Source organism: Bos taurus, chromosome 14 (genome assembly GCF_002263795.3).
Source record: "Bos taurus isolate L1 Dominette 01449 registration number 42190680 breed Hereford chromosome 14, ARS-UCD2.0, whole genome shotgun sequence".
In the NCBI taxonomy this organism is placed as follows: Eukaryota; Metazoa; Chordata; class Mammalia; order Artiodactyla; family Bovidae; genus Bos; species Bos taurus.
Window position 1 is genome coordinate 51,613,500 of NC_037341.1, and position 16,129 is coordinate 51,629,628.

Sequence of the window (16,129 nt, forward strand, 5' to 3'; positions counted from 1 at the left end):
TTCACATTTCTGTGGTGTTGGTTACAACCTCTTTTCATTTCTGATTTTATTGATTTAGACCCTCTCTCTCTACCTCTCTTTTCTTAGTGAGTCTGGCTAAAAGTTTTTTTGTTTGTTTGTTTATCTTTAATTTTGTTTATCTTAGGACTTCTCTGGTGGCTCATACGGTAAAGCATTTTGCTTACAATGCGGGAGACCTGGGTTCGATCCCTGGGTTGGGAAGATCCTCTGGAGAAGGAAATGGCAACCCACTCCAGTACTCTTGCCTGGAAAATCCCATGGACAGAAGAGCATGGTGGGCTACAGTCCACTGGATCACAGAGTCAGACACGACTGAGCGACTTCACTTTCACTTTATCTTTTCAAAGACCCATTTTTTTTTAGATTTTTTTTTTAAGTTCCATTATTTTTTCTATTGTGTTGTTACTTATTTCTGCTCTGATATTTATTTCTTCCCTTCGACTAATGTTGGCTTTTATTTGTTCATCTTTCTCTGATTACTTTAGGTGTAAGGTTAGTTTGTTTATTTGTGATTTTTCTTATATCCTGAGGTAAATTTTTATCACTATAAGCTTCCCTGTTAGAACTGCTTTTGCTGAGTGCCCTAGATTTTGAATTGTCATATTTTCATTTCATTTGTCTCTAGGTATTTTTAAAATTTCCTCTTTGATTTTTTTCAATAATCCTTTAATTGTTTAGTATAGCATAATATTTAGCTTCCACATGTTTGAATAAACATCCACTTTTGTTTATCTATACTTGGACTGGAAGGAACTAGTATATCAAAGTTAATCAAGGGACTTTAGACCTGTCTCCTGCACTCTTAAACTATAAATACCAGATTTTCATTTGTCTCTTATGTTATACATTTCATGCTGCATCTTCTTTGCAATCAAACTAGTTAACACCGTGTTTTTTTTTTTTTTTCCTGTTTGTGTGTGTATGTGTGTGAAATTTAGAGATTGAGTATCTGAATGCATATAAGTTACTTTTATTTTGGTATTATAGAAAAATTAGAAAGATATTCTCAGTTTTACTCTGTCAGTAATTGGATTGCTGGATTTGTAAGACTAGCTCATGTCTGTGCTGGTACAAGAGACAAATTATGTCAGGCCAAGTAAACAGTTAGGGAGAACTTTATTCAAGACTGTTGCTACAGAAGTCAGGAACATTGCAATAGGGCTAAAGACTGTTGAAATTAGAGTTAAGATTATTGCTATAGGGAAGACAATTTGAACTCTACTGGAAAAGGTAAGGTGGTTTCTAAGTGCTGGGGTGAGCTAGTAGAAAAGTACTAAAAAATGTTGAGCTTCCCTGGTGGCTCAGATAGTAAAGAATCTGCCTGCAATGCAGGAAACCTATGTTTGATCCCTGGGTTGGGAAGACCCCCTGAATAAGAGAATGGTTACCCACTCCAGTATTCTTGCTGGGTGAATTCCATGGACGGAGGAGCTTGGTGGACTACAGTTCATGGAGTCACAAAGAGTCAGATATGGCTGAGCGACTAACATTGTAGGTTTAGAAAACTTTAGGTGGGAGATTGTTGCTGTTTAGTTGCTGAATTGTGTCCAGCTCTTTTGAGACCCCATGAATCGTACATAGGCTGCCAGGCTCGTCTGTCCTTGGGATTCCCAGGCAAGAATATTGGAGTGGGCTGCCATTTCCTTCTCCATTGGATCTTCCTGACCCAGAGACTGAACCTGCATCTCCTGCTTGGCAAGAGGATTCTTTACCACTGAGCCACCAGAGAAGTCAGGTGGAGATTAGTCACTGTTAATAGCCCATCTGTGTTTGCTAATAGTTGCTTAATAAAGTTGGGCTTTGTACTCAGGAAAATAGGAGTGCTATCTCCTATGATGATTTTATTTCAAGAGGATGGCTTCCAAGTCCTTGAGAGAGATATTCCTGGTTGTAAGAGCATTGTGAACAAGATTTACATATCAAAGATGGAGAAAGGATCTGCAACGGAAAGTTTTCTAAAGTAAATTCTCTTAAGAAAAGTTTCGGGCCAGAGCCTATAGTCAGGATGATAACCCCTCTAAAGCTTAATGAAGCTAGGAGTCATGTTAAGGCTGTCTCAGTTATTGGGAGTACTGTTTACATCAGTTTGTAAGTAATGATTGTCAGAAATATTAATGTGGGAACAGAACAAAAAATAGTGTAACAAATAGTATGTGTTTTTTAATGAAATTCTATTCTTAAAATATTTGAAATAATAGTGTTGTGAATAGGACAGTAAAGTGGTTCATGAGAATTGTAGTTTGCTGGAATACCTTCTTTCAGTTAAGTTTGGTGCCATTATCAGTGGTTCTAAAAAATTTATTTCCAATTCTTTGTAGGAAACACTGTTCAGTCCTTCTGAGATGCTGGCTTCACTTGGCAAACATAGATTTTTTTTTTTTTTTTAACCTGGGTTTTCCTTTCACTTTGATAGCCATATGGATGGTTAGTAGCCCTTCAAAAAGTTCCTCCAGAACAGAAGCAGCCTGTCTTTCTTCTGGAATACTTTTATGTAAGCAGAATATTCTAGGCAATAGAGGTGGCATACTTCTTCCAGTGGGTCCTTCAAGGTCCTTGTAACTGTACGTCTTAGGGCTTCTAGGGAAGAAAGAGGCCCTTTGAAGTATTGAACATGATTATGAGAGGATTCACTTAAATCGGGCATAGGACATGATCTCTGCCCCAGATTCATAGGTCTGCCAAATATAAGTTCAAAGGGAAAAAATATGATGCTTGCCTGCAAGGTTTGCTCTAATTTTCAACAAGGCTAGAGGTAAAACTCTAGGACATTTTGATCTGGTGTATTGCTAAATTTTAGCAAATGGTTTTCATTCATTCTCTGGGAATCTGTAAACATTTATATAATTACTGGATGACAGGGGGAATAAGATGGGAGACTTTACCACTACCTGAGTATTGGCATCTGAAGTGGGAAAAATTTCAGATCATTCAGACATCATATACACTATAACTAGACAAAATCTGTTACTTTCTATAGGCATTGATTCTATGAAATTCAAAAGCACCAAGTTTCTGGTAAATTTGATTGGGGAAACTGCCAATACCATACTTCAGGAGTGACCTATAAATAATTCTGCTGACAGATTGCTCATCTCTTAAATATGTTATGAATATTTTCACCTTTTAGGTAAATAAGATTCTAGTGCCATTAAAATTCCTCTTTTACTTAGAAAATTATGTTGGTAGCACAACTTTACTAAGAAAATAAAGACTGTTCTTAGAAATCATCTTGTTGGATAATTCCAAAAGTTCAGTTGAATTTCTTTTAGCCTCATTTTCAATTCATTTGTACATTTCCTTTTTTGAAGTATATATTTGGAAGTTAACAAAAACTTCTTATTGTGTTAAATGTGAGGCTTCAAATTTGAAATCTGCCACATTTTAACAGTGGCTTTTATATCTCTGTCAACAAAATCATTGCCTTCAGAAGTTTTTTTTCTGCCCTGCATGAGCTCTACAACGGATTACTGATCTGAGCAGACAGTTTTACAACCTCTAAAAAATCAACTATCAATTTTTCATGAGATATTTTACTTCCCCTAAAGGTAGAGAATCCTCTAGCTTTCCAAACTTGCTCTTTTGCTTGACAGACACAGGTGTGTGTGTGTGTGTGTGTGTGTGCGCGCATATGTTTGTATATATATCAAAAATCACAATTCTTGTTACTGTTATTGACTAGGCTGATAGTTTCAACTTAATTCAAGGCAAATACAAGCTTCCAAAATTTCATACCAAGTCACCATAGCATCTGAAGCCTTAAATTTGTCACTTTTATCCTAAGCACATGTGTGCTTGAGTGCTCGGTCACTCAGTCATATCTGCCTTTTTGCAACCCTATGGACTGTAGCCAGCCAGGCACCTCCTCCATAGAATTTTCCAGGCAAGGATACTGGAGTGAGTTGCCATTTCCTTCTCCAGGGGATCTTCCTGAGCCAGGGATAGAACTCACATCTCCTGCGTACATGCTGCTGCTGCTGCTGCTGCTGCTAAGTCACTTCAGTCATGTCCGACTCCGTGTGACCCCATAGACGGCAGCCACCAGGCTCCCCCGTCCCTGGGATTCTCCAGGCAAGAACACTGGAGTGGGTTGCCATTTCCTTCTCCAATGTATGAAAGTGAAAAGTGAAAGTGAAGTTATTAAAAGAGCATTATGAACAAGAATCAGTTAAAACATGCTGGGGCCTAGTGCTGTCTTTTTTACCATGATCATCTATTTGATCAGGATCTGGTAAAATAAAATGAATAGGATTTAGGAGATTGCATCTCCCAAATACAATATTAGGATTGAATAATAGTACTTATTCATAATTAGTCTGATGCCATGCCCACAAATTATGGATCTTATGTACTTGGAAGTTAGCTGTCACAACAGTAAAGCATATATATAAGTCAAGTGACCAAATTAAATTCCTAAGCCTTTTTAAAGATGTGTCTGCTGCTCTCACAACAGCCCAGTATCCACAGTGTCATGGCCTACAGAAGAACTGAGAAACACATTATTAATGTATGGTCTCATCTCAACTTTTGAGTTAAAATTCCAAAAGTAGCACTTTTATTTTAATAACAAAACAAGAAGAAGGGCTTTTATCCTTTGTTTTTCTTATTCTTTTTATAGCTGGATTTGTTTTTTCCATCCCTGGGTTGTGAAGATCCCCTGAGGAAGGGAACAGCTACCCATTCTAATATTCTTGCCTGGAGAATATGATGGACAGAGGAGACTGGCAGGCCACATTCCATGAACAGAGGAGCCTTCCTGGCCACAGTACATGGGTGGCAAAGAGTTGGACATGACTGAGCAACTGTCAATTTCACACTTTTCACCCTATATTGTAATTCTTGGGGACCATCAGCATCAATATACGCTGTAAATGTCCTTCAGTTTAACAGTATTGCAACTTATCCAGTGAGGTCTTAAGTCCTTGTGAAGGGGAAAATGTAATAAAGTCAAAGCCTCAGTTTTGCATTACTGTTCAGTTTTAAATGCTACTAGCAAACCATCTATATATTGAATGCCTGTAGATCCTTCTGGAGGAAACAAGTTTCCCCTAAGTTTTCTATAAATGGCTGAAGAAATAATAGAAGAGTATGGAAACTTTTGAGGAACTCTGCCATAAATACTGAACTTCTTTTCATAAGTAAAAACAAACAAGAATATAAATCCGTTTAGATGAGAGAAACAGGAAAAAAATAAAGCAGAGCATAGGTAAATTGTAGAAAAGCTTTGTAGAGGGTAGTGCAGGCACACTAAATCACTTCAGTCATATCTGACTCTTTGTGACACTATGGTCTGTAGCCCACTAGGCTGCTCTGTCTGTGGGATTCTCCAGGCAAGAATACTGGAGTGGGTTGCCGTGCCCTCCTCCAGGAGGATCTTCCTGATTCAGGGATCAAACCTGTGTCTCTTACATATCCTGAATTGGCAGGCAAGTTCTTTACCACTAGTGCTACCTGGGAAGCCCATAGAGGGCGGTTCCAAAGTTATAATAGTTATAGTATTAAAAACTTAAGGTATTAACAGAGGAATGGCTTTATTTACTTCTTTAAGATTTTGTATTAAGGTTTACCATCTTTATCAAATTTACCTTCCCTGTTTGCTGGAAGTTTGGTAGAATTAATATTACAGTGTTAGTGTACTTTTATTATTATCCTTTGTTTTTCTTATTTTTATAGCTGGATTTGTTTTTTCTAACTGAGCTATTGACAGAGGCTATTGTTTGACACATGATCATGGCTTATGTTTTTTAGTAAGCTATTTCTATTGGTTCTACACCTCAAATTAAACCAGTATTGTTATCGCAAGGCCAAAAGTGATACATTACTTTATTTCTGCTCAGATTACTTTTCCAACATAGCACAGCATAACACTGCCACTCGCTGCTACATTTCTTCTCTTTTAGAAGGCACACCATAACCAAGTAAGACAGTTTTTTCCCCAGGACATTAAATAGATACTCCATATGGAGTATACAATATGGTAGTTTTAATTTGCACAGGAGATCTCTCCCGATAGCTTTACAGGAGAATAAAGAGAGATTAAGAAAACATGTTCCTCAGTCATGAGATCTGTTCATGTGGGAACCACAGAAGAAAAGAACACATATAAACCTGATTTAAAATACCAACAACCTGAATTGGTCTATCACCAGATGGAAAGTGAAGGATTTCTGGGGCACTTTCAGAATAAGTAGCACCTGTATCTATCATAAAAAGCAAGGCTATGTTAGTCTGAGGAAAAGTTATTCGAACATAAATTTTATCAGTTCCTACTGCTGAGACTCCCTCAGTCTGTCAATTGTAAACCATTTGACAATTATTCCCTAGCTTTCTGGGCTTTCCTCATTCTCTTGTTTCTGCAGTCTCTGCATCTTCTGGAGTCTCTTTTCCCCAACCAGAATTTCTTAGAATAGTGACATATGGTTTTCTCTTCTGTGTTGTCTTCACCAATTGGCCAGAGTAAAGGTTATTTCCTTTAGTAAATAGTATTAACTGAACAGTTAACATAGCAGTTTTTAACTTTTTTATCTTTATATTTTTCAATATTGTTTCCTGAGTAGCTGCTTCTAAGATTTGATTAGTAGTCTGTCCTTGCCAACCTTCTTCCTTTTTCCTAATTTGAATTTAGATCATCAGTAAGAGAGGGTGTCCTAGTGGCTCAACAGTAAATGATCTGCCTGCCACTTCAGGAGACACAGGTTCAATCCCTGGGTTAGGAAGATCCCCTGGAGAAGGAAATAGCAACCCACTCCAGTATTCTTGCCTGGGAAACTCTATGCACAGAGGAGTCTGGTGGGCTTCAGCCCATGGGGTCACAAACAAGTTGAACACAATTTAGTGACTCAACAACCACAACCAATCAGCAAGAGAGCCAAGGATAAAGATAGGACCAGGGGACAATTTGTATCTTTCCTTGGACCCAGGCATGTAAATTTTGAGAAAATTTCAACGGATCGCCTATAGAAAGTAATGGGGGCCTCACTTGTTATCTAGATACAACACCACAGTCTCTCCCAGCTCATCTTTAGAAAAAAGACTGTGAGCACTCTCTTCTGATGGTCACCCAAGCCCTTGTTTCTTCCACAGTTGCAGAGGGTGGCGGATAGCCACTACTCCTCAATGGGGTGAGTGATCTCCTGGTCCCCAGCGTGCTTGCTCCATCAAATGACCAAAGGCTGGTGGTTTCAGAATCCCCACAGTAGCTTATGCATATCCCCAAGTGTAGGTATGTAAATTGAAAACTCATTGTGTAAAAGTTCTGAAAACTTCTGGAAAATAGGAAAAGAAACTTTCATATGAATATCAGCTGTCAAGGAGTCTGGGTAACTTCTCAGTGGCATGAGCTTCACTGATGATTATATCAGAAGAGCTGATTTTCCACACATTTGACAAAGGAAAAATAGAATTATATGGCTATATGGCTTTTTTCTTATGTTGGTATATTTATCAAACTAGTATTTATTTTTCCCTTTTTTTCCCCAAGTAACTGGTGAAACTACACTACATCTTGCCACTTTCATATAGGAGCAGAATCTTCTATTTAAATTTTCAACACTTCCCTAAGTAAATATTCTTATAACTTTTGCTTTCCTAGATACATGGTATATGGATGATAACAGACTTCTGGAGGTAGACTATATGCTAAGATATGGAGTGGGTTCAGAGCTAGAATATGAGACTTACAAGCCTGTGTTCTCAAATAAGGCAGGTAATTCAGTAGGAGCTAAAGAAGTCATGCCACTGGTCTTCTCTTTAGGGAAGTTTACTGATGAAGGGAACCATGTATCTAAAAGATCATCACATCCTTCTTCCCAGGTGTCTATTTGAAGCAAGAAGAATACAGAGATACAGGGGGAGAGAGGGAGCAGAAACAGCAAAGAAAGGAAGAAGATGGTTCTGTGAAAGAGAGCTCTTCAATTCTCACATTTGTTTTTTCATTCTCCTCAATCTTTCCTTCTGGCTATCCAAATCATTTTAAACTTTATTCTTAGAATAATATCCATCCAGTCAGTTCAGTTCAGTTGCTCAGTCATGTCTGACTCTTTGCACCCCATGAACCACAGCATGTCAGGCCTCCCTTTCCATCATCAACTCCCGGAGTCCACCCAAATCCATGTCCACTGAGTCGATGATACCATCCAACCATCTCATCTTCTGTCGTCCCCTTCTCCTCCTGCCCTCAACCTTTCACAGCATCAGGGTCTTTTCCAATGAGTCAGCTCTTCGCATCAGATGGCCAAAGTATTGGGGTTTCAGCTTCAGCATCAGTCCTTCCAATCAATATTCAGGACTGATTTCCTTAGGATCAACTGGCTTAATCTCCTTGTGGTCCAAGCGACTCTCAGGAGTCTTCTCCAACACCACAGTTCAAAAGCAGCAATTTTCCAGCGCTCAGCTTTCTTTATAGTCCAACTCTCACATCCATACATGACTACTGGAAAAACCAAAGCCTTGACTAGACGGACCTTTGTTGACAAAGTGATGTATCTGCTTTTTCATAATGCTGTCTAGGTTGGTCACAACTTTCCTTCCAAGGAGTAAGCGTCTTTTAATTTCATGTCTGCAATCACCATCTGCAGTGATTTTGGAGCCCAGAAAAATAAAGTCTGACACTGTTTTTACTGTTTCCCCATCTATTTGCCATGAAATGATGCGACTGTATGCCAGGATCTTAGTTTCCTGAATGTTGAGCTTTAAGTCAACTTTTTCACTCTCCTCTTTCACTTTCATCAAGAGGCCCTTTAGTTCTGCTTCAAATACCAGTAATTAATGGGCTTATAATGTGCCCCCCTTAAATCCCTCATACATCTTGAAGAATTGTATTCTCATAAGTATTCCAAATGTGACAGAGATACTAGCTGCTTAAAAACTGCAGGTGAGCCTGGATGGGAGGGGATTTGAGGGAGAATTGATACATGTATGTATGTGGCTGAGGCCCTTCACTGTTCACCTGAAACTACCAAACTGTAGTTTGGTAGCATTCTCAATTGGCTATACCCCAATGCAAAATAAAAAATGTTTAAATTGAACAACAACAACAACAACAACAAAACAAAACTTTAGGCAGCATTCCTGGCTTCCCATATTTTTCCATTGTCAAAGCTAATCATGGTCCTGAAGGGATTTTAGAGCCCAATTTAACCAGAGTTACTCAGTAGTAAGTCTTAAATTTGCAGAGGGTGGTTCATCTAACTAGTATTCCAAAAGAACAGAGCACTATAAGGGAGACTTTATAATTCAGTCTCTTATATCTTTGCTGTGTCGTTATAAGAGCGTCAGCTGGTCCGTTTAATTCTGGAACTGTCATTTGTATCCCATCCTCATCACCAAACTATTGAGGAAATATAATTAAAAATAATATCTCATGCAAACCAAGTTCAGATCAGATCAGATTAGATCAGTCGCTCAGTCGTGTACGACTCTTTGCGACCCCATGAATTGCAGCACGCCAGGCCTCCCTGTCCATCACCAACTCCCGGAGTGCACTCAGACTCACGTCCGTCGAGTCAGTGATGCCATCCAGCCATCTCATCCTCTGTCATCCGCTTCTCCTCCTGCCCCCAATCCCTCCCAGCATCAGAGTCTTTTCCAATGAGTCAACTCTTCGCATGAGGTGGCCAAAGTCCTGGAGTTTCAGCTTGAGCATCATTCCTTCCAAAGAAATCCCAGGGCTGATCTCCTTCAGAATGGACTGGTTGGATCTCCTTGCAGTCCAAGGGACTCCCAAGAGTCTTCTCCAACACCACAGTTCAAAAGCATCAATTCTTCGGTGCTCAGCCTTCACATCCAACTCTCACATCCGTATGTGACCACAGGAAAAACCATAGCCTTGACTAGATGGACCTTTGTTGGCAAAGTAATGTCTCTGCTTTTGAATATGCTATCTAGGTTGGTCATAACTTTCCTTCCAAGGAGTAAGCATCTTTTAATTGCATGGCTGCAGTCACCATCTGTAGTGATTTTGGAGCCCAGAAAAATAAGGTCTGACACTGTTTCCACTGTTTTCCCATCTATTTCCCATGAAGTTAAGACTCTCCAAAAATGTAGAAAGAATGAAACACTTTTAATATTCAGTTCAGTTCAGTTGCTCAATTGTGTACGACTCTTTATGACCCCATGGAGTGCAGTATGCCAGGCTTCCCTGTCCCTCACCAACTCCCGGAGCTTCCTCAAACTCATGTCCTTTGAGTCAGTGATGCCATCCAACCATCTCAACCTCTGTCATCCCCTTTTCATCCTGCCTTCATTCTTTCCCAGCATGAGGGTCTTTTCCAGTGAGTCAGTTCTTCGCATTTTCATGTGGCCATAGTATTGGAGTGTCAGCTTCAGCATCAGTCCTTCCAATCAATATTCAGGACTGATTTCTTGTAGGATCAACTGGTTTAATCTCCTTGCAGTCCAAGCGACTCTCAAGAGTCTTCTCTATCACCACAGTTCAAAAGCACCAATTCTTCAATGCTCAGCTTTCTTTATAGTCCAACTCTCACATCCATACATGACTACTGGAAAAACCATAGCCTTGACTAGATGGATCTTTGTTGACAAAGTGATGTCTCTGCTTTGTAATATGCTGTCTAGGTTGGTCATAACTTCCCTTCCAAGGAGTAAGCATCTTTTAATTCCATGGCTGGAGCCACCATCTGCAGTGATTTTGGAGCCCAGAAAAATAAAGTCTGTCAACTGTTTCCATTGTCTCCCCTTCTATTTGCCAAGAATTGATGGAACCAGATGCCATGATCTTAGTTTTCTGAATGTTGAGTTTTAAGCCAACCTTTTTACTCTCCTCTTTCACTTTCTTCAAGAGGCTCTTTAGTTCTACACTTTCTGCCATAAGGATGCTGTCATCTGGGTATCCGAGATTATTGATACTTCTCCTGGCAATCTTGATTCCAGCTTGTGCTTCATCCAGCCTGACATTTCACATGATAGACTCTGCATATAAGTTAAACAAGCACGGTGACAATATATACAGCCTTGATGTACTGCTTTCCCAATTTGGAACCAGTCTGTTGTTCCATGTCCAGTTCTAACTGATGCTTCTTGACCTGTGTACAGATTTCTCAGGAGGCAGGTCAAGTGGTCTGGTATTCCCATCTCTTTAAGAATTTTCCTGTTTGTTGTGATCCACACAGTCAAAGGCTTTGGCATAGTCAATAAAGCAGAAGTAGATGTTTTTCTGGACCTCTGTTGCCTTTTCTATGATCCAACCCATGTTGGCAATTAGATCTCTGGGTTCTCTGCCATTTCTAAATCCAGTTTGAACATCTGGAAGTTCATGGTTCATATACTGTTGACGTCTGGCTTGTAGAATTTTGAGCATTACTTTGCTAGCTTGTGAGATGAGTGCAATTATGTGGTAATTCAAACATTCTTTGGCATTTCCTTTCTTTGGGATTTGAATGAAAATTGACCTTTTCCATTTTTTAATATTGAATAAGCATTAAACCAGACAAGTGATATACATCACACACAATCTGCTAAAGAAATTGTGAGGAAAACTGAATCTCACTCCTTATATATCAGACAGATACAATCTGCTTGTATACATGTTGTTTGTCCTTATCAAAAGGGAAAATAGAACTTGTATCTTTACAGCAAGCAGGGAGTTAACATCACAGGGCTATAATCTAGGCTTAAGCTCCCACGGAAACAGGGAGACAGAGTGACATTTCCTTTATGCTTACATTTTTTTTAATATCCCCAAAGCAGCATTTTTATTTACCCACTGAATTCCAAAACATTTAATTTAGGAGTTTGGCATTTCATAATCACCCATCTTGATTGACATGGGCTGACACACATGGCGCTGTCAGGATACACAAGGACGATAGCCAAAGTTACAAAAAATAAATCCATGATTCTTAAACAATTGCAACCAAAAAAAAAAAGTTACAGGTATCAAAACTTTAGATGCATTGCATTGAAAAGAAAGTTTGTGCACGTCATAATTTAAAGAGGCGAACAAGGTGCTACTGAAACCTCACGTTAAAGTTTATTATTAAGCTGATGGAAAGGAGCAAGCGGTCTCTCATCCCAGCTTCCCTTAATGGTTTTCCATTAGCTAAGAAAGAAGAGGGAGGGGTAAATTCACTTTTGCATGCACAGATGTACTGCTTTAACAAAACACTAGCAGCTGGTTTGAAGTGGGCCATTTAAATACCAACTGTAGCCTGTGTGGCTAATTCTCCTCTCTAACTTTCTGAGGCTTTCGCCTGCAATTCACCTAGACAGGCAAGCAAACGACAATGCCTCCTTCAGAACGCACCTGTCTGCACGATCCAAAAAGGGAGCTCCTGTGGGCTCAAAGCAACCGTCAGTCCAGTGATGCCCATGAATTACTTTATCTGGAACTGCTTCCCGGGGGCGGACAGCAGGTCTGAGTAGCTGTGCTGCCGTACAGAGAGGTTGAGCACTGGATACTTAGTGAGTGTGGCGAGAGGGGACTGGTGGTGATGGGGCGGGGGCGGGGCGGGCCAAGGCGCTCAGTTGCCTTCTCCGGCTTCCTCGTATTTATTTAAAGCCTCAAATAAATACATTATGTAATGTGAAAAAATGACAAGAGGCATATTTAGCTTAAAAAATTGATATACATCTGTAAGAAATTTTGTCATTTATAATTTCAAGTTTTCTAAAAGAAATGCTACAGAGAAAGGGGGAATTGTCTTTAACTTTGATACTGGGAAAATTTTTAATTTAGCCGTTATTTTAAAATTTATTTTTACTATTACACCACCAATTTATTGGAAACTAGATAGAATTATGGCAAATAGGAGTGCAAGTTGTCAGTGGAACAATTAGCCTATATGTGTTAGCAGTTCTTTATGAACTGACAAAATTAAATGTACTAAAATTTTTGGTTGGTAAAAAAGTATAGGACTGAGATGGATATAACAAAGAGGAACAATTTAATCTTATTAAAAAAACACCTTTTAATATTCACTAGGAGATAGATTGTTGGCATATTTGATATGGTATAGCTGATGTATATCCTATAGTTTTAAACTCTCATGACCATTTCATAATGGGTTTACTTTACTCTGAGCTTGAGTACTCACTCTTGCCCATAAACCTGTCTCTTTTCTGTAGCTCAGAAAATGAGTGCTTCTGAACCCATCAACTGAAGACTGAAAGTTCATGTGCCATCAATTTTCAAATGATAATGCATATATGTATGCATATGAGTACATACAGATATGCACATATATTACAAAGGATAATGTACGTGTGTTCTTTATATTATACAAATTTTATTTCCTTTGGCAGGAATGAAGTGAATATAGTCTAAAATTCTATAATATCTTATGTATCTTTATATCTCACACTATTCCTCAGTATTATGCACAATCTCATAATTACATCACAATATTTAACTGAGTTCATTTGTGATGGATTCCAATAAATTCTGTAACACTCAACACTGGTGGCATAGCTGTATTGCTAATGCAGTCTGTTGATCATGGTTTATAGTTTGGAAGTTGACTAAGAACTGGACATTCTGCAGCCATGGTGGCCTCAGGAATACAGTGCTCCTCTATGTTGCCCTCTGCTAGTTTAATTATAGTATAGCCTTCATCCAGAACACAGCTTTATTAGGGTGCCCTTTTTATTGATATTAAGAAGGGAAACTTTATATCTTCTCTCCTGTAATTTTTCAGAAATGTTCATGTTTTTAGCAACAAAGTAGGGAAGCACTTGAGAATTTCTTCTTTTAAAAACCTATTTTTTAAGTATGTAATTTAGAATTCCCTATCATGATGGATATTTTACTCAGCAGTGGATCCATTCTTTTTTCCTCTTTGTACTCTTTGTTTAAATTTTAATTGGAAGCTAATTACTTTACAGTATTGTGGTGGTTTTTGCCATACATTCACATGAATCAGCCATGGGTATACATGTGTACCCCATCCCGACCCTCCCTCCCACCACCCTCCTCCTCCCATCTCTCAGGTTCATCCCAGTGCACCAGCCCTGAGCACCCTGTCTCATGTATGGACCTGGACTGGTGATCTGTTTCACATATGATAATGTACATGTTTCAATGCTATTCTCTCAAATCATCCTATACTTGCCTTCTCCCACAGAGTCCAAGTCTGTTCTTTGCATCTGTGTCTCTTTCACTGTCTCGCATTTAGGATCATCGTTACCATCTTTCTAAATTCCATATATATGCACTAATATTACCATATTGGTATTTTTCTTTCTGACTTAATTCACTCTGTATAACAGGCTCCAGTTTCATCCCCCTCATTAGAACTGATTCAAATGAATTCTTTTTCATAGCTGAGTAATATTCCATTGTGTATATGTACCACAGCTTTCTTATCCATTCATCTGCCGATGGACATCTGGGTTGCTTACATGTCCTGGCTATTGTAAACAGTGCTGCAATGAACATTGGGGTACATGTGTCTCTTTCAATTCTGGTTTCCTTGGTGTGTATGCCCATCCAGTGGAATTGCTGGGTTGTATGGCAGATATAGGAGGAGAGCAAATGAGTAAATATGACCTTGAGGGGAAAAGTCTGTCAAGAATACAAAGAGTTATTTGTTTGTTGTTTTAAGTCTTTGTATTTTTGACAGACTTTTCCCCTCAAGGTTATATTTACTCATTTCTCTCCTCCTTTGTATGATTATTGCTTCAGTTCAAACATGAGACCGAAGCATTATTGATGACAGTGGAATCATTAAGTAATTTCTCTTTGTAGGGTTATAAAAGTGAATATTACTGAATGAGTTTATTAATGCATAGATTCAGTGATGCCATATCAAATTAGCAGCATATTATTTAAAATAAAATTGTTTCCAGTAAAACATACTTGACATGGCTAGCCTGACATCAGTATTGCAAAGGGTTATATTATGCTCTTTGTGATTTATTGTTTTGCACAGTACTTAAATATTTTTCACAGTGCTTCTTTAGAACGAAGTTCTGTGAAACTTGAAAGGTTAACATGAAGTACATTACTGGTGTGAAAACAGCAACAAGTTAAAGATTTTTATAGATTCTTTTTGTCTTTCAATTTAAAAGAAATATAAGATTTTCAGTATTTAAAATTTAGTACCTTGCCTCAGGGATTTGAAAGATATAACCTAGTTTCAGTTCAGTTCAGTGCAGTGCAGTCGCTCAGTTGTGTCCAACTCTTCACAACCCCATGAATCGCAGCACGCCAGGCCGCCCTGTCTATCACCAACTCCCGGAGTTCACCCAAACTCATGTCCATCAAGTCGGTGATGCCATCCAGCCATCTCGTCCTCTGTCATCCCCTTTTCCTCCTGCCCCCAATCCCTCCCAGCATCAGAGTCTTTTCCAGTGAGTCAGCTCTTCATATGAGGTGGCCAAAGTACTGGAGATTCAGCTTCAGCATCATTCCTTCCAAAGAACACTCAGGGCTGATCTCCTTTGGAATGGACTGGTTGGATCTCCTTGCAGTCCAAGGGACTCTCAAGAGTCTTCTCCAACACCATAGTTCAAAACCATCAATTCTCTGGCAGTCAGCTTTCTTCACAGTCCAACTCTCACATCCGTACATGACCACTGGAAAAACCATAGCCTTGACTAGACGGACCTTTGTTGGCAAAGTAATGCCTCTGCTTTTCAATACGCTATCTAGGTTGGTCATAACTTTTCTCCCAAGGAGTGTCTTTTAATTTCCACCATCTGTAGTGATTTTGGAGCCCAGAAAAATAAAGTCTGACACTGTTTCCACTGTTTCCCCATCTATTTCCCATGAAATGATGGGACCAGATGCCATGATCTTCGTTTTCTGAATGTTGAGCTTTAAGCCAATTTTTTCACTCTCCACTTTCACTTTCATCAGGAGGCTTTTTAGTTCCTCTTCACTTTCTGCCATAAGGGTGGTGTCATCTGCATATCTGAGGTTTTTGATATTTCTCCTGGCAATCTTGATTCCAGCTTGTGCTTCTTCCAGCCCAGCGTTTCTCATGAGGTACTCTGCATAGAAGTTAACTAAGGAGGGTGACAATATACAGCCTTGATGTACTCCTTTTCCTTTTTGGGACCAATCTGTTGTTCCATGTCCAGTTCTAACTGTTGCTTCCTGACCTGCATATAGGTTTCTCAAGAGGCAGGTCAAGTGGTCTGGTATTCCCATCTC

The 16,129-nt window shown here is 39.1% G+C and overlaps 1 protein-coding gene across 1 annotated transcript in view; it reads left to right on the forward strand.

Annotated features, from left to right (window-relative positions):
- The window catches only part of CSMD3 (CUB and Sushi multiple domains 3), a 1,470,240-nt gene that overhangs the window by 807,949 nt on the left and 646,162 nt on the right, over positions 1–16,129 (forward strand). The window lies entirely within an intron of this gene.